We start from the raw sequence: 19,845 nt of genomic DNA, 5'->3' as shown, positions 1-19,845 counted from the left end.
GATCTTAAGTAAACTAAGGAAAAAGATCACAAAATCTATTTGCAAATACCTGTATTTTTTACTTATCCTGTCTTTCAAACCATACATATATGAGATTTACTCTTAAAATCAAACCAATGGGCATTAGGGTTACTATCAAAGTATAATGAAGCACCAAAATGCATTGTGTGAGATCCAAAACACCTGCTCATATAACAATGAGATGATCATATAAAGTATGTTTAGTTTGAAAATTACTAGAATTATAGGAAATTCTTATCACATAAAACCATTATGTCTGAAGCCATAGAAATACTTATTATAATTTAATATTTACACATTGTATATATGTATTCCTATAAAGTACCTATAGAGATATGAAATTATTATATTTAAATACAAATAAATCAATTGAAAAAGGAAACATGTATACAGAAGCCTGAAAGCAGAAGGGCAATAATATGTTCAATAGTTTTATGGCTTCTCATTCCAGAAGATATTGAGAGGAAACCTGAACATAATAATAATAGTTGGGCCCTCTACCACCGGAAGAATAGAGAGTCATCAATATGTTAGATATCAGTGGATAGTTTTGTTTAATATACAGGCATCACACAGAGGTCTCATAATGAAATAGAATAGTAAATGAGTATATAAGAAGACTTTGATTTTTTAAAAATTCTCTTCCAATATTAACTTGTTTGAACTATTTCAAACAGAATGACATTAAATTAATACACAATTCCCTGATATTCTTTCAGTTTTTTTTTCTTTTTTTCAGTGACTACATAAAGGCAACATGCCTATAGACCTTTTTCAAAATAGCATATTTCTTCAGTGAGGATATAAAGTAGAATATTAAGTGTGTGTAACTATTTCATATTAGTGTTAATCAAACTGATTTTTATTATGCATTAGCAAAACAACATTCTAAGTTTACAGATTGAACAGGAAACTTACTTTTTAAAGAATATATTAAAACAGAACAGAACACAGTGAGACAAAATACAACTGGTCACAGTGCAGCAAACTATAAAACACCCCTGGAAATTAAACATTTGCATGAACTGCATATATTGCAGCAAGTTGTACAGGGAATGGTGTAAGTGTGCAATCATAGAAAAGCAAACTGGATGATATAAAGCTTTTTCCTGTGACATCTCATCTTTTTTACAACACAACACTCTTGCATGAGGTCCTATTAGACTCCCAAGTACATTCAACAGATGAAGGCAGATGCAGCTATGAGTCCATGTGTGGTCAGTGGAACAGCCTCCCAGACAAGGCACAGATTTAAAACTAAAAAAACATAGGAGAAACATTGTGAATATTTCACTTATGATGGCAAATATGCTTTATAGGTAAAAATGACTTCATATATCTGGAACTCCATTGAATCTTTTCAATTTTTCTTCGAAAACAAAGTGGAAAGCTGTATTTTAAATAAGGTAGCCATGGTAGGTAGTATTAATAACAATAATCTTTCAAATACTAATGGAAATTATTCTTACAGAATATTCTATTTTGGTAATTTATTTTTAAATATTTTTATTAATTTTGTTTACTTGATGAGATTAACTACAAAAGTGTGTTTTCTATAGAGGAAAAGTTTAAACAGATGATATAAATTTTATAAAATAAATGAATCATTTCAAAAAAATTGTGTCTTAAATACAGCAATATTCTGCAAATAATAATCACTTATTTCAGATTAAAAATAAAATATAACAGCAATACTAACCCTGAAGTTGTGTTATTGTAATTTCTGTAATCAGTATGCTCTCTTCAAAATATTATAGTTATATAAAGAAGATAGTGTAACTGGGGCATTTGTGTTTAAATCTTGCTTTGTATGAAGATTATTTTAGATATTTTAAATTCTTTGCTATATTAAATGTGTTGGAAAATATAATTTTTCTATGCATAGCTTCAAATTTATTCTGAAAATACCAGATGGGAACATGACAGAAGAATTTCAGCACCAGCTGGAGAAGTTTGCATTGGCCAAATTTGGGACAATTTGAGCATCAGAAAGAATAATGATATTGATGGAATACAACATACTGAATTAAAAGTTATAACAAACACAACTTCTTTGTTATATCTAATAATAATAGTATATTATTCTTTCAAAATGTTCAACAAGTCTGAATTCTAAATAATAGAGCTCCAAATTTGGAAAAATAGACACTATGTCTGATTCATGAGATCCTTCCAGTAATACATCCTGTTTGTGGCCCTTTATTTACCTACATGCAATCTCTTACCTATAAGGAAAATCTTACAAGTTTAAACAGTTAACCTAAAGCATATTGTCCTGAATTACTTCAAAATAATACACAAAAACATATACAAAGTGCTGTGGTATGTTTATATGTACACATAGCATATTTTGTTAGGTTCATTTCACATTCCCATCTTTTTTCAGTCTCTCTTCCCACTATCTGAATCTTTTTTTTTTCTAGTCCACTGATCTTCCCTTTATCTTCATTATATCTGACTACCACTCTTTTTCATTTTGCTCTATGTTCTTTGTATGAGAGAAAATATTCCACCTTTGATTTTCTGAGTGTAGTTTACTCACTAGGCATAACGTTTTCCATTTCCATCCATTTACCATCAACTAAAATAAACATACTGTAGTGGGTACAGCTAAATCAATGTTTATAGTAGCACAGTTCTCAATAGTCAATTTATGGAATTAGTCTAGGTGCCACTCAATAAAGGAATGAATCAAGAAAATGTGGTATGTATTCACAATGGAGTTTTACTTAGCCATGATGAAGAATGAAAGTAAGGCAATGACACTTTTTAAGATTAAAAAGAGACAGAATCCTGAGAATAAATTTTGGTGCTAATTTTAAATGTGTGAGCTTGGGATCTTCATTTTTAATCTTTAAATTAGAGATGATTATTTTAACTAACTCAATGGGATTTTTAAAGAAGAATAAATGGGTTAAAACCTTTTGAAACTAAGAGTAGGGCATAGTATGTGATAAATCCTTAATAGTTCTTTAACAGACAAACTAATCTAATAATGATTATATAATGACATTTATGTACCAGCCACATTTGGCTGTTAAAATCTCTACACATTTCCATATATATAATCCTTCTCTTCAATGCTTTTATATATGCAAATAGCATGATTTGATGTTATTGATATGTTTATTTTTGTCATGAATGAGAAACAGAAGCAAAGTTGCCTAACCCATTTTATGTTTTATGTGATTCCTAATTGTATTACCTGAGGTTTAAATTCATATACATGTAATGATTGATTTTAAATCCTAACAACTATAGACATATGTCAAGCGTGATGGATTCAATTTTGAATGCCACAGTTTGGGTCATTTGTGGAATAGTCAAGCAGAATATGTGTCAGCCTACTTGTGAATTGTGAAACAAAGTACCTTACATGGTTGTAAAATCTTCTCTAAAGACTATATCCCAAATCTTAGAAAGCACAGGTTATTTATCCACTTAATTTCCTTGTGAATTCCATTACACTTTGGGCATTGGGGATGAAGGTTACTGAGAGTGCCATACATTATTTATTTATTTATGTTTTAGTCATTCATTTATTTTGAATAAAATGACAATAATAGTGTCTGATTCCACTGGGTATTACCAGATGCCAGCCTGAAAAAATCAAATTTATAAATAAAATTTTAAAGTGTAGCTTTTAATTTGTTCTTATGGTCTACAGAGCAGGACATTCATCCATGACAACACCCACATGTTCATGCCTAAGATTTCTTTAACAACTTAAAATAGCTGCATGAGTTTAATTCAGATAAAAATCATTCTTTCAACTTATATTGGTTTAAATTCATATACTTTATTGGAATCTTTATTTATATTGAAACTCAAATTATGGCTATTATAGCTGATGTGCATAGAAATGTCCAATACTCTTTTTCTAATAAAATATCATATGAAATAGTTAATAAACTACTAGAATAAATATTAATTTTAAATATTCCTGATTATGTACAGAAAAACATTGTAAATGCAAAGAATACCACAAATAATGCATTACATAGTTATATTTACTATATAATAAGTACAAAATATGTTCATTTCTGGTGTAGTCTTTATAAATTTTTTAAGTAAATTGTGGGCATTTTTACTTTTAAGCCATCAATGACTTTACCTAACCATGCTGAAACTAGAAATGCTTGTTTTCAAGATGGTTAATAAATTTTCAACAATGATATAAGCTTTTAATTATTGTGCTTAATTTATATTAATATAATTCATACATTTAATTCCTTATATATATTTAAATAAACCAGATATTAATCCTCTAGTTGTGGTAAATGTCACAGTTGTACTTCCACAAGGCCTATCATAGATCCAAAATGGAAACACCAGTTTAGTGTATTGTGTGTGCATGTATTAAAATATCACACCAAAACCATGTGATTTGTACAAGTTATAAATGTTGAACAAATAGACTTCATGATGTGTATTTGTTAGTGAGTCAAAATCAAACACTGTAAATAATAAAATTACTCATTTTTATGTTTGTTACATGCTCTTAATAGTAATAATCTTTACTTTGAAAGCATTTCTTCACCTGGTGGGCGCATGGCACACACCTATAATCCCAGTAGCTTGGGATGTTGAGGCAGAGGAATTACATCAATGCCAGCCTCAGCAAAAGCGAGGTGCTAAGCAACTCACTGAGATCTTGGGGCTCAGTGGTTGAGTGCCCCTGATTTCAATTCCTGGTGCATCCTCTTCCCTCCCACCTACACAAAAAAAAAAAAGAAAGAAAAGAAAGAAAGAAAGAAAGAAAGAAAGGCATTCTTTCTGTAGTATCTAAAATCTGTGTCTAATATAACTCATTATAAATAGACAGCCATGGTTACTATTATTTCAATAATAAATCATCATTTTTTTGTGTTTTGTATTACACATTTGAAACAGGGAATCATCAATATATAAAGCTATTCCATAAGTTTTAATGAATGCAGTTTCATGCAATTTAGTTACCTCAGCAGAACAACAAATATTTAATCCAACTGAGATGAGATAGAGTAAAAATATATATGTATTCCTTAGAGAAAGATGAAATATGAATTGATATGAAGAAAAACTTATTTTTGTAGATTATATTTATATTTGTAATTATATTTCCATTATTTATAGATTGTTTACCATATTGCTTAAGGCAAAACTTCAATAAGCTATAGTTCCAAAGAAATAGTAATTATTTATTTGAGACAAATGAAATCCAATTATATCTTTAAGCTTTCTAATATTTCAGGCCTATAATTGTGTGAGAACTAGCATATCTTCTACAGAATACTACTGTATGAATCTGTATAAATGAGTGTGGCTTTAGTTAATAATATGGATAAAAATATTCACCAGACACACAAGTACTAATTTCAAAGGTCTACCTATGTTGTATATCTCATTTTAAATTTTAGGTTTTTACCGAATAGTGAAGACATATACTATTTTATGATTAATAGCTATATTCACATGCACATATACATAAATGTATATATACACACATATATGATATCATTTATATTATATTATATAAATCATACCTAGACATACCGTACTAATATTTTCTTTGATATTATTTAAAAAGCAGTATTTTGGAATCAAGTAAGTAATTATAGTGGTCTCATTTTATCCAAAGTAAGAGCAAGAGTAGAGCTACATTTTCCTATATACTAAAATTGTTGAGATAATTTTTTTTCAATTCTGGGCTGGTGGAGCAGGGGGAATTTGAGGTTTCTAACATGTTTTTTTTTTTTATAATAAAATTTTAGTCAATGAATCAATTTATTTGACACCTTAAGTTTCTCCTAAAATAAGTCTACTTTCACATCTGTTAGCTCTCTCTGGAAAGAGACAGGCATAATGTGTTGCACATGCAATTGTCAAAAACCTGTCACATGTAAACTCCTTTCTTTCCTTGTTAAACAATTCCATAAACAAGTGTCATGCAGTCCAATTTTTACTTACCATTTGATTTAGGATGTTTTGCTTTCATTCACCATTACTTTCACCAGTCCTTTTGTAATATGTGGCATGCCTAGACCAGCCTCAACCCCTTTACCTGGCTTAAGTCTTATTCATAGAAAAGGGTAATAAAACTGAACACAAACACACACACACACACACACACACACACAAAAGGATTGTTTTCAACCTCAAATATTCCCATCCTCATTTCCATGACAATGGCACACACTTCTTGTGTAGGCTTTTCTACCAGAAAACTAAGAACAAACACAAAGATGTTACAGAACAGATAACACTAGTATAAAAAGGCTTCTTTCAAATTTTACAGGGTAATTTTTAAAAACAACTGTCTTTTAGAATTAGTTGTTAAAAAGGACTGAATATTACATAACTATAAAAGGATATTAATAATTCACAGAAAAATAGAGATATTAATAAAAAAAACCCTCAAGTTTACACTCTCAGATAATCAACCAATGGGCCATATGATGCCTAACCATAATTATTTTAATTGTATACATCTGTCAATTACCAAAATGGTCTTCATTTCTTACAGTAAATAATACATGTGAAGAAATGAGAAAATGTTCTTTCCTTGGCTCATGTTCAGGATTTACATTATTATTATTTAACTTTCTATAAAACAATTTTGTTGAATCTTTTTCAAATCTCTCTTCTACATAGATAAAGTATGTCTGACTTTTCTGTTTTGAATCTAGTTAAATCCAGTTCCCCAATATTTAATTTGGCCATGTAAAATTGAAAAAAAATGTTAAATTTGAAGATTATTATAATTTTCTTAGTGTTTTTAATATTTTAATTTGTAATGTAAATCTATCAGTAATCTACAATGATTCTATTTATCATGTTTTGTCTATAAGTTAAAATGTACTGTAAGTTTAAGACCTCACTTTAAAATAGCAATGTGGGAGGAATCAAAGATGGTGGGCAGGGAAACAGCATTCTGTGTCACTTCGTGACCTGGGTCACAACTAGTGGGAATACTGCCTCTCTGAGAGGGCTAGAGGACACCGCCACAGATGCTCCTGCACAGGAATCATGTCTGCTGTGCCTGTGAAGGACTCTGTGCCTCAGCATTAGAGCAGGTTTCACAGGTGCCTTAGCGGGACCATTGGCCTCAGCACCAGGGCAGAATTCCCAGATGCTGCTCCCACACACAACACTCAGCCGTCACCCATGCATAGGAACTCTTGTCTCCACTCCCATGTGGACCCTCATCTCCCAATGTGGGACACCCCTGGTCACTTCAATCTTGGGAATTGGCAGCAACTGCCATAGTCCCCTATGCTTGATAGTCTGCCTACACCTGGGACATGACATAGGCTCTGAAGATAGCCCACAGCCACAACACTGCCACAGAGCTCCTCTCTGAATGTAAGGCACAACACCATCGCCAAACTCCTTTCACCTGATTCAACACTGCATTGCTGAAAGCACCTGCCTCCTTCTTGGGTCACTTCCATCACCATCTTTAGTTGGGGCAACTACCAGTTTGGAACATCAGAACTCCAGGAGAGTTATTGGAACTCTGCAGAGGCCCTATAAGCCTATAAAGTAAAAGAGTAATGCCTCACAGGCTCAGTGCTAAAAGGAAAGACACATGAACAATATGAAAAGACAAGGGAAAAAAGAGCCCCAAACAAATCAAGATACAACTTTATTAGAATCTATCACAGCAGAAGAAATGACATAGAAGAAGTTCAGGATGTACAAAATTAAAATGCTCTGTGAGTTAAAGGATGATACAAGACAGCAAATACAGGCAGCAAAAGATCGTTTCAATAAAGAGCTACATAAGCTAATACAGGAAGCAAAAGATTACTTTAGTAAGGAGATAAGAGATTCTAAAAAAAAAAAATCCTTGAAAGGAAAGAAACAATAACCCAAATTAAAAGTTCAATTGAAATTATCATCAATAGATTAGACCACTTGCAAGACAGGACATCAGACCATGAAGACAAAATTTATGATCATTACCACATGAAACCATGAGCAGAACAATCAAGAAATATGTGATAGTATAAAATGACTGATTTTAAGAGTTATTGTGATAGACTTAAAGATAAGAATCATATGATCATATCAATACATGCAGAAAAAGTATTTGACAAAATACAGTACCAATTCTTGTTCAAAACACTAGAAAAAAACAAGGCATAATAGGAACATATCTCAATGTCATAAACGCTGTCTTTGCTAAGTCCCAGGCCAACTTCATTCTAAATGGAAAAAAATTTAAAGCATTCCCTCTAAAAGCTGGGACAAGACAGGTATGCCCTCTTTCACCACCTCTATTTAACATAGTTCTTGAAATGCTGCCCAGAGCAATTAGACAGACAAAAAAGAAATTAAAAGCATACAGATAGGAAATGAAGTACTCAAATTAGCACTATTTGCTGATTATATGATTCTATACCTAGAAGACCCAAAAATTCCACCAGAAAACTTCTAGAACTAGTAAATGAATTCAGCAAAGCAGGAAGATATAAAAGCACACCCACAAATTAAAGGCATTTTTGTATATCAGTGACCAATCCTCTAAAAGGGAAATGAAGAAAACTACCCCATTTACAATAGCATCAAATAAAATGAAATAAAACACCTGGGAATCAATCTAACAAAAGAGGTGAAAGGCCTCTACAATTAAAACTACAGAACACTAAAGAAAGAAATTAAAGAACACATCAGAAGATGGAAAGATCTCTCAAACTCCTGGATAGGCAGAATTAATATTGTCAAAATGACTATACTACCAAAAGCATTATACAGATTTAATGCAATTCCGATCAAAATCCCAATTACATTCCTCATAGAAATACAAAAAGCAGTCATGAAATTCATCTGGAAAAATAAGAGACCCAGAATAGCTAAAGCAATCCTCAGCAAGAAGAGTGAAGCAGGTGGCATCATTATACCAGACCTTAAACTGTACTAACAGAGCTATAGTTAAAAAAAAAAAAAAAACAGCATGATATTAGCACCAAAATAGACCTGTATAGCAATGGTAAAGAATAGAGGACACAGAGACAAACTCACATAATTACAGTTATCTTATATTAGACAAATGTGCCCAAAAAAAAATTGGAGAAAAGATTGCCTCTTCAACAAATGGTGCTGTAAAAACTGGAAATTTTTATGCACCAAAATTAAATTAAACCCCTATCTTTTACCATGCACAAAACTCAACTCAAAGTGGCTGAAGGACCTAGAAATTAAACCAGAGACACTGTACTTAATAGAAGAAAAAGTAGGCCCAAATCTCCATCATGTCATATTAGGCCTTGACCTTCGTAATAAGATTCGTATAGCTCAAGAATTAAAATCAAGAATTAATAAATGGGATGGATTCAAACTAAAAAGCTTCTTCTCAACAAAATAAATAATCAGTGAGGTGAATACGGAGCCTACATTTTGGGAACAAATTTTTACCACAAACACATCAGACAGAGCACTAAACTTTAGGATATATAGAGACCTCAGAAATCTTAACATCAAAAAACCAAATAACCCAGTCAATAGATGGGCCAAGAAACTGAACAGACATATCAGAAGATGGTATACAATTAAGCAACAAATATATTAAAAACTGTTCAACATCTCTAACAATAGGGAAATGCAAATCAAAACTATTCTAAGATTTCATCTCACTCCAGTCAGAATGGCAGCTATAAGGAAAACAAACAACAATAAGTGTTGTAGGCGATATGAGGGAAAAGGCACACTCTTACATTCCTGATGGGACTGCAAAATAGTGCAGCTAATATGGAAAGCAGTATGGAGATTCCTTGGAAAACTGGGAATGAAACCACCATTTCAATCATTTATCCCACGTCTTGGTCTCTAAACAAATGACTTAAAAACAGCATACTACACGTACACAGCCACATCAATGTGTGTAGCAGCACAATTCACAATAGCTAAACTGTGGAACCAATACTAGATGCCCTATGATAGATGAATGGAGAAATTCAGAAATTTCAGCAATAAAATTCAGCAATAGAAGAGAATAAAATCATGGGATTTGCAAGTAAAGGGATGGAGTGGAGGATATAATGCTAAGTGAAGTTAGCCAATCCCAAAAACACCAAATGCTGAATGTTTTTTTCTGATATAAAGTTGTTGATTCATGATGGGGTTGCAGGAGAGCATGGGAGGATTATACAAACACTAGATAGGGCAAAGGAGTGAAAGGGGAAGGGAGGTAGCATAGAGATAGGAAAGAGGGTGGAATGAGATGGACATCATTACCCTAAGGACATATATAAAAACAGGAATTGTGTGACTCTACTTTGTATACAACCAAAGATATGAATTATTGTGCTCTATTGTGTAATATGAATTGTAATGTATTATTTTTGTCATATATAACAAATTTGAATTAATTTTTTAAAAAACGTGGTATTTCAGAGATAAAGTATAATTGTTATAATTTGTTTCAAAATAAATTGTGAAAAATGAATCCAGATGGAATGAAAGATTGCACATATACACTACAGTATGAAATTTTGAATATGACATAAAATTTTATACGCAGTATTATTCTGTTCCCTTATCTAATAAGTAATTATTAAAAATGTGACATGTTCAAGTAGTAGTTTTGATTTCAAAATATTTTAATTAAATATTAAAAATAAATTATGCTAAATACATTTATAATTAAGATTGATTACATTTTCAAAATAAATTTTAAAACAAAATGTTTTAACAAGTAGTTAATAAATGAAGTTAATTTGTATCTAAGAAATTCATTTCATTTCTTTAAAAATTTATTTTAGATTTATAATAACTAACCTATTATTTATCCATTGCAGTTTATTAACTATGTAAAATCCAGTTCTGAGTTAAAAGTACAATAATGTATTTCCATTTTCTTCTCTCTGAGCTTTCCAAAATATTTTTCACATTTTTAGTTTCTGTACACTAGGGATGATTTTTAAAGAGATGTCCCTGCCAAAACTCTTATGTTAATACAGGAATATTTAGAAGTAAAATTATTAGATTTACAGAGCTTTAAGGTAATCAGTACATCATAGTTTTTTGAGTTATGATGATCCACCTCACTTTGGGCCTGGAGTGATGGAACTTGCTGACAGTGTCCTGAACCCATGAAAACATGACCCCTCAAAAATCTCTTCCTCCTCTAAGTTGTAATGGCCAAGTATTTTGGTCACAAACACAAGAAAGTTGACTAACACAACAAATGATATGATTTAGTGTAATTTAGATTTTGGTTGGATAGAAACTAATAGCTACAGTGATAGATAAATTCTATTTTCTACCAATATAAAGATATTAAATTTAGAACTATCAAGGAATGATGTCTTTTTTGAGGTAACTGCAAAATAATCTTTGAGGCTTATACAGTATTTTACATACTTTATCTTTTTTTAATTTTTTTATTGGTTGTTCAAAACATTACAAAGCTTTTTTTTAATTTTTTTATTGGTTGTTCAAAACATTACAAAGCTTATACTTTATCTTTGATGTATTTCTTAAATGTTCAATTTTGTGTAAGGGAATATTGTGAAACTAGTCCTGTCATCTTTTCTGAATATTTGTCTCTTCAACTATGAATGACAAGGCCATCCTATTGTGAATGTATTTAATTTAATTAAAAATGAAGCCCAAACTATAAGATTAGTCATTAAGGAAATAGGCTCTGAAGCTAGGCAAAACTCTGCAAAAGACTTATTAGGCAAGTATTAGATTTTACATATTGGATAAACTGTCCTCTGATTTAATTTACTCAATTGTTCAAAAGTGGATTAAAATAAGAATAAAATTGACCTCAAAGAAATATTCTGAGAGGCTGGAGTTGTGGATCAGTGGTAGAGCATTTACCTGTCACGTTTGAGGCCCTGGGTTTCATCCTCAGATCCATATATGCATAAATTAATTAATTAATTAATTAAAGGCCCAAAAACACTTTAAAGTGCATTTGATGTATATAAGTTGATAATAAAACTAATATAATTTAGGCTAATTGAATAAATCAATAGTATATATTGAAGTATTGGACAAACAAAAATCTCAGAAAGCCAAGTCAAAAGACTATTAACCTTGAAAATTAGGGTAGATTGTATGAGTTCATAAATCTAAGAAGTGCAATGGAATAGTTTACACCTTGGATTCAGAGAGTTTTGTTACTTAAAATGAACAATATGTTTCTGACTCATTTTAATGGGCAATTATGTCTAACATATAAATCTAAACTTTATAGTGTTCACGGTTGTCATGCAATAAAATGTCTAAACTAAATTTTACACTATATTAGAGAAGGGATGTCTTGCATGACATGTTTAATTTCAAGATAGTATAGCTGTTATGGTAACAAGAGAATTTTCAATATTATACAAAGCTCTGTAAATTAACTATGACAAACTAATTATAGTGGTGCATGCTATGCCCAGACAAAGGTTATTAGACATTCTATTAATCTATAGCTCATAAATTCCAATAGTTTAGACTACAACTCAATAACAAGGTGAGGGGGAGGTGACTAAAATAAAACAATACTCATGACAGCCAGTATTTGCTCAATTTCATTTTTATCAATGTGCCAAAATCAATAATTTACTACAATTACTCCACAAACCAGGGTTATTATTGCAGCAGAATTATATTATCTGAGACATATTTCTTAAATAAACATTTCTAAGAACCAATTCAATGTACTATTTTAAATGTCTGAATTAAAATACATTCACTACTCAAGAATTAAGTACAATGGAGTAAAGTTGCCTTAAAGGATTGTCTTTATATAGAGTTCAACTTATCTGGGTCTTCTGCTTAGTGTTCCAAAACACAATAGTATCAGTTTCCCAAAATACAACCTTGAAAATGATATCCCCTTATTTTTAACACATTATATATATTAGAAGCAAGGTATGAATCTCAACCTTTGAAAAATTTGAAGTCATTACACGGGTTATCAACATCAATAGTTAGAGATCATTGAAAGTCATTTTAGCATAAGATTCCACACAGCTTCAACTCCCCTATACATTTTTCTGTTCATCAAATATATCAATAGTGCTTTCACCTGAGGGTTTACAAGTACTCCATAAATGTCAGAAATCTCTTTCCTCATATACTAAATATTTTACTCCTCCATATTGATTAAGTTGTTATTCATATTGGATAATAATGAGAACTTCCTGAAAAATCATACATAATATCATACATAATATCATATATAGAATATTATCTATCAACACCAATTACTACTTTTCTCTTTCTATCCCATACCCTGTCATAGTTTTATAGTACTTAACAATATCTGATACACTTTTTTAAATTTACCCATGAATGGTCACTTATAGATTGGGATATTTACTATTTTATTGCTGGATCCTCAACAATAAAATTACTGCATGAATAAATGAATTATTCTTGGATTTTGCAGGGAATGATTCAATTTTTATCTATAAAATTATACTTTTCTATAATTTGTAATATCAAGACTACAGAATGTTTTAAATGGTTATAAACCATTAATATCAAGAGATACACCATTTATAAATGTATACGTATTTTATTACTGGGAATTTTTCATAGCATGGTAAGTGGAAACTTTAAGTAAATGTATTATTTGGTTAAAGACATAGGAGAGGTAAATATGAAGATATATACCATTTCAAATGTTTATTTGGGAGATAAACCTAATTAAAAAAAAATACTTGAATCTTGGCTGGGAATATAGAACAATTCATACAGTGCTTGCCTTGCATGCACAAGGCCCTAGGTACAATACCCAGCACCACACACACACACACACACAAAAAAAAAAAAAAATTACTTGACTCTTTTATACTACCTAGAAGATAGTATGGTATTGCATACTATGGTATTGCACAACATGTTGAAATGAACAACATTTTCCTGTTAGTAATACTAAAAAAAGTACATTTAGTTCAGTAGAGTAGACACAAGTAAACTGGGAGAGGAGGAGGGGTGGGAAGTGGAAAGTACTTAGGACAGAATTAGAGAAAATCATTTTAGATTTTTAAAAATAATTATGTCCAAATAAATCCTCATGCATTATGTAACTGAAAAGAACCAATAAAACAAAAATTTAAAATTATCTGAAATTAAAAAAGCAATTGATGAACAAGAATGTAAGAGAATTAAACATGAATGATGGAAAATTACATACAATAGATATTTGTAAACATCTTAAACTAAAGTTGAGTTAATGAAAGGGATGGAGGAGTGGATAAAAACAATCCTTTAATCAAGACTTTGTTGCAGTGGACAAATACATATTCATATGTAAAGATATGAAATATTATATAAAGAAATAAATCCTAAAAAATGTTCATCAATTTTTTGCCTGTTTTTATAATTTTATACATGATCTGAGAAAAGGAGAAGGGAAAAATAATAGAAAAATTAAATTTAAAAATAATATTGTTAAAAATTATAGTATAGGCTGAACAGAATATTATATATGTATATATATATACATATATATATATGTTTATATATATATATATAATCTCTTAAATCAAACAATTAAGTTTAAGTATTATTCTCCCAAAATTTATGGGAAAATTAGAGTTTGAGAATATTGAGGTTTTTTTTTTTCAAATCTGAGGATAATTTTTAGTAATTATTTACTCACATACAGCTTATCTAATCAGTTCTTTAAAGAAACAGCACCAGTAGATATGATTGATAAGGAGAAAGGAAAGAAAAAAAAAGGAGAGGAGAGAAGGATGGAAAGAGATGAGAGGGGATTTCTGGAGGAATTGGCTTACTAATTTCAGATGCTGGAATTTTTGATATGCTGTCTGAAAGATAAATTGGAAAGCTGTTAGCATGAGTCAGTCCAAGACCTCAAACCTTATAAGTGGAAAAGCCAATTGTGTAACTTTTAATAAACATGAGAAGGCAGAGCAGTGTTAGTATAAGTTTCAGGGTACAATGGCCAGAGAATCTACTGTATTGATGTCTAAAAACAGAATAAAAATAATGCCCAGAAAGAAAAAAGTATTCTCATTTTCTCCATATTTTTCTACTCTTCAGCCCTGGATGATTGGGTGGTACCAATTATATCAAGAACAAAATTTTGCCACTCTGCCTATCTACCAGAAAGCCAATCTCACAAACACTCTCAGAAATAATGCTTCACTAGCATTATTAGTGTCCCTTCACGTCAAATTGACAACTAAAATTTATCATATTACCATCTAATATTTTCATCTACCATCTATCTTTTTAAAATGTTTTATCTAAAATTTACTCATAAAATAGATGTTAAGCTAAAACATAATAAATTCAATTATAAATTACATAAATACTCCACTAAAATGACAAATGTATTCAGATTCAATGATCAAATTCAAACTTCAAGCCCTTAAATATATTGATAAAAATTAAAGAAGGGGAATATAGATAACATATGTATTGGTCAGAGTTTTAAAAGATTAGCAAAACACTGAAGACATTTCAACAGAGAGAGATTAATATAAATTAATCTTTACTAGGTATAAGGCTCTTAATTAGTTATTTTTGAAAAACAAAGAGACCCTAGGTGTATTAGCAAGGTTGTAGCTGCTAGATGTAGCAAATCAATGCATTTTTCTTTATAAGAATTAAAACATACACTTTAAAGAACATGACTGTCTTGGCCCAATGGGGAATGGAAGTTCAGTATTGTTCTCTGATTTGCAGAAATCAATCAAACTATGGCAGTTACCTCTCCTGAGGAGACATACATATTTTTGAACCTGTGCATTTTTGTCTCCAGAACCATTTTTTACATATGCAAATTGAGTAAGCACCAGCATACAAAAGTAGAGTGTCATTCTGCCACAAAATTAAACATTTTATTTATATGATTGCTGATGGCCTCTTCTGGTATGGGAGACAAGTGCTAATCTTTCACAAAAAAAAGTTATTCTTCAGCCTATTTTGAGAAGTCCATACAATGTATCTCCCACAGACAGCTCTGTTTTAGAAAAAAAAATTCAAACCTATTCCCATAAACTATTCATTAGGACAAATAATTAGTAACAGCTCTAGAATAAATATAGAACAGTAATTATGACCATTTTTTGGTCAACACAAATATAATGTATTTTGTATTGATTATTATTGGACTAAATAAAATACAAAACATTGATTCATTCTTTGATACAACTATGCAATGAACCAAGTATTATGATTAATCTGTTTCTCTAAAACTTGATATCCAATATAGCAAAATAAAGCCTCTAACAGTCTGTAAATAGGGTACTTAGTTATTGAGTTAAATATTTTAGCCTACAAACATCATACTGATAATTATGCTTCACTGCTTTATGTTTGGTCAATCTTTTACTTTATTAATGCTGTCATTTTTCTCACACTTTATTAATGCTATCATTTTTTTCAAAATATTTAAGAACAAACAAGATGATTAATGTAAACCACTGATTTGAAAAGATATTGCCAGGCTTCAAGAGCCTTGTTTGGCAAGAGTTTTTTTTTTTTTTTTAATTTTAAAAAATAATTCACAATATTTATACAACAAGTATTTCATTGAAAACAACTTTATGCATGGTAAAGCAACCAATGATAAGGAAAAAGAAAGGAGCTGTAGTGACAGATGTCTTCACTTTTCATTTTATTTCCTTCTTGGTTTGGATTATAGATTACAGATATTCATTCATCTTGCATTTTTTGGAACCACATTAAAATAGTCCACCCAATACCAAAGTGAGTTGATACTTGATCCCATTTCTGCAAGGGAAAAGTCCATCTTGATGTAAATGTTCTTGAAGCAGTTGGATATGCTGAAGTACACTTTTTGAAAGGACACTGTCACAGGGAAGTGTTCTCTGACATGACAGACTGGACAAGTGAAAAAAACCCCCAGAAGATAAAACTTCTTCCAGTTTCAAAGTAACAGCACACTAAGCCAGAAAAACAAAAATAAACAAATCACAGGCGTTAATCAGGAGTTGAGAGCTCTTGTTTTTTTCTGACATATATACATGTCTTTCTTTCATCAGAAATTCGAAATTTTTAGGTCACCCATCCACAAAGAGAGACATATATTCCACTGTGTGTTGAACTACATATGCACAGGACTACAGTACACACAGAATAGAAATAAATTATGTCTTAAAGTAACTGCTTAAAGTTGTCTTCACTATAGGTTCCTCTATCCGAATGCCAGGTGCTGGCACTTCAAACTAAGCTACTAGCCCTGTGGTAATAAAGAAAATAATATAAATATTTGAAAAAATAAATGAAAAGTATATTATCAAATGAGGCTCCTCCAAAAAAAAACCTGTGTCATACATTAACAACAGTTTGCTGCTATAGTAGAGCCAGAGATTTCCAGACTCTTCCAAATAGTAGACAACTCCTGTCAAGAGTTAAGAAGAGAAGACAGCAGATCACTAGTTGCTCCTCTGTAGGAAGCATTCCCTTCATTTTCTTTTAGAAAAGTTTCAAGCACCTAATCAGGCAGATTTCTGGTTAATGACAAATGAGTGCCAGGCTTAATCTCCAAACTGGATATTTTTTTTTTTCTGTTTATTTTTCTCCTGTTCCTTCTCCTCTTCTTTTTCTTCTTTTTTTTTTTTTTTAACAGAATGTCAACAACAGCACAGTTGTTTGAAATGTTTGACTTCTGTCCAAAACTAAAAAGGAAAACGAATTGTCTTCTATGATTTCTCCAGGAAGTTTTATTGTTTCATCGTTTATATTTTGAACAACTATCCTTATAAAATTTTATTACTATAATTTAAAAATGAGAATTTTTTTCTTATAAATGATCAATTACACATTCATAATCCATTGAAAAGACATTACTATTTAATGCAAGTTTTATGAATAGTCAAATGTCTTTATATATGAAGGATTTTTTCTGTATATTCTATACACAGATAACATTTGAATTGAATTGTTATTATTCTCTTATATTTTTTATATCTATATTCATGAATAGAAATAACACAATTTTCTTTTAAGACCATTGTATGAAGAATGTGGAAATAACATAAAATGCTTTAAGGTATTTCCTCTTCCTCTATTATCTGCAAGAATTAGTACGTGACTGGTGTTTTGTCTTAGATATTTTTTAAAGAGGAAATGCTAACTTTATATTTGAAATTCCTCACATATGTAGAAGGATTCTGGAAACTACCGTACAAATGACAAGGATGGCAATAAGCTGAGTCAGCATATTATTTGAAGGTATAAAGTAATGTTAAAGATATATATTTTAAATTGCAAAGTAATGAATGAATAAATAATACATAGCAATTAATTTAAAAAGTACACCTTGGAATGTGATGGTATTTGGAGATAGAGTCTTTAAATTCATAATCGAATTAAAATGATCTTATTTTACTCAGTAAGATAAAAAATATTTTTTCACAAAACAAAGGATAAAATTTGACTAGGTTATGTTCCATAAAACTTGTCTCAATGAATTAACTGATTTGAAATAATGTAAAGTACCTTTTTTGCCAATAATATAACAACAATTAATTGTAAATTAATCACATCAAGACATATGGGATAAAACTAAAATAGTTCAATATTAAAGATGACACTTAAATAACTGAAAGTCAATAAAGAAATAACAGAGAATATTAGAAAATATTGTGACTTAAATGAAAATAAAAACACAAAATGTAAAAATTTAAATAACGAAAAGAAAAAACTAATAGCAACAATCTATTTCTACTGTAAGAGACTATAAAAGGAAATTCTGAGGTTTTGAGGGATCCAAGACTTCCGCAGTATACTGTGTCCCTTCATAACCTGGGACTCAAGTAATGAGAATACTGTTTCTCTGTGAGTGGTATTCTTTCTCCTGCACAAGAATCACGGCTACCAGGCCCTGTGCATTGCTCCAGGCCTCAGCATCAGAGTAGGTGTCCCAACTATTCACCCAGGCAGGATTACCAGGAGCCTGAGCCAGACCATCAGCATCAGCACCCACACAAAACTTTTGGCCACCCACCTGAGCAGATATACCAGTTGCTGCTCCCACACAGGACACCCAGCAGCTACCCATGTGCAGGACTCCCATCTATCAATGTGGGGCTCCCCCTTTGCTGTTGAGGGCCACAGCCGAGTCGGGATGACACATGGCATTTTTGCCAGAAGTAGTGGTTGAGAGGTGACTCCAGCTAGTTCTCCAGGAGTTCCTGTTGAGCTCTCACGGGGATTCCAGGAGAGTTCCCATTGGTTGGGGAAGTGCCGTAGGAGGGATACTGGAGGAGCTGCGTGGCGTTCCAGGGAATTCCCGAGGAGTGTGTGTGGAGTGTGCTGGTGGAGTTCAGAAATAAAGTTTGTTCCTGCTTCAGTGGCTCGTGATTTGTGCCCAGCCAGACTGCGGCACATTGCCTCCATCTTGGGACTCTGCAGCAATTTAGATAGTTCCCTACATGCTGTAGCCTGCCTGCATGGGGAAATTCATAGGCTCTGAAGACAGCCAAAACCACACACTGCATGCCACAGACCTCTCTCTGAACACATCATCCATGTCCAATGCCATTACCTGGCTACATCCACACAACCCAACACCCCATCGCTGAAAGCAGGCACTTCCATCTTGGGTCACCATCATCTAAAATAGGGGCAACTCTCAGTATAGAATTCTGGCTCTCCAGGTATTCAGTTCCTAACTCTCCCTCTTTCCCCAGCAGCTGCTATCCTGGCACAGTGACACCCTGAGGGAGAAGATAGCAGCTAACAACAGATGACCTCAAGTATTGGATGAGAAGGGAAGAAGGAAAGATAAAGATCTCCAAAACAATCCTCATTTCTTCCCTAGAGATTTTTTTTTCCTTCTCTTTTACTGTTTTCCCGCCCTCATAACCCTAACATATGTGAAACCAAGTACTTGGT

The sequence above is a fragment of the Marmota marmota genome, unplaced genomic scaffold (assembly GCF_001458135.2).
Source record: "Marmota marmota marmota unplaced genomic scaffold, marMar, whole genome shotgun sequence".
Classification (NCBI taxonomy): Eukaryota; Metazoa; Chordata; class Mammalia; order Rodentia; family Sciuridae; genus Marmota; species Marmota marmota.
The sequence above is the reverse complement of the archived record's forward strand: the minus strand, read 5'-3'. Positions refer to the sequence as shown.